Below are 977 nucleotides of genomic sequence, written 5' to 3' on the forward strand. Positions count from 1 at the left end.
TATATATATATATATATATATATATTTTAAAGACTTTAACCTTCTTTTCCCTGCTGAGAAATCATTTTGCTGGTCTTCCAGTCTAGTCAGGCTCAACTTTTTGCTAGTTTTGGCCACTTTTCAGCTGCAACACAATCTTAAACTAGCTTGACCTGGGTAGGAGACCAGCTAGACCAACCTAAATCATGTAAAGCTGGTTTAAGCTGTTTTTTTCTTTTCAGCAGGGAAGTTAATTGGGTTATGAGGAACAAGTTAACATGACTTCTGTACTGTGAGGCTTTCTGAGAGCTGCTGCTAGAGAGACTGGAGGGATGCTGTGGTTTAGTTCTCATGTGTCTCTGTAATGTTCAGCTGTGCTTACAGCCGTGGACCCTCCCAGCTCTACTGGTATTTTTATCATTTAAATCACAGAGCTGTTTGCCAACCTTCACTCCCCTTCTATTTCAGTCGGAGTGGACACAGATGTGGAGGGACTCGATTAAAGAGCAGTCAGCATACACACACGCACACACACACACACCCTCATGTAGACCTTCATGCCTGTGAGACGGTGTCTATTTCTCATCCGTGTGGATTCTTGCTGATTCTTCATTTGAACTCTCAATTAAATCTCAGAGGTCTTTGATGTTCAGATGCACATTTAAGATTAGATCTGTAAAATATTGCGTTGTCGTGCTATAATTCTTTTAATTAATTAATTGGTGTGTTGAGGTTCATGAAACATGTCAAGAACATGTCTGGGTATAATGCCAAATTTAAAAGAACATAAAAATATTACATTTATGACAATTTAGTGAATTGGTTGCAGAAAATCTCAGTATAAAAGCAATAAATAAAATAATAAAATTAAAAAATAAAATATATTTCATATTTAATATGTATACATAATAGTATTGGTAATGCTGCATATATATATAGAGAGAGAGATGCTAATGTATCTTAAGAAAGTCATGCAAAATAGGTTTATATATGCAAAC

This window comes from Sinocyclocheilus anshuiensis, unplaced genomic scaffold (genome assembly GCF_001515605.1).
Source record: "Sinocyclocheilus anshuiensis isolate Anshui unplaced genomic scaffold, SAMN03320099.WGS_v1.1 scaffold68, whole genome shotgun sequence".
In the NCBI taxonomy this organism is placed as follows: domain Eukaryota; kingdom Metazoa; phylum Chordata; class Actinopteri; order Cypriniformes; family Cyprinidae; genus Sinocyclocheilus; species Sinocyclocheilus anshuiensis.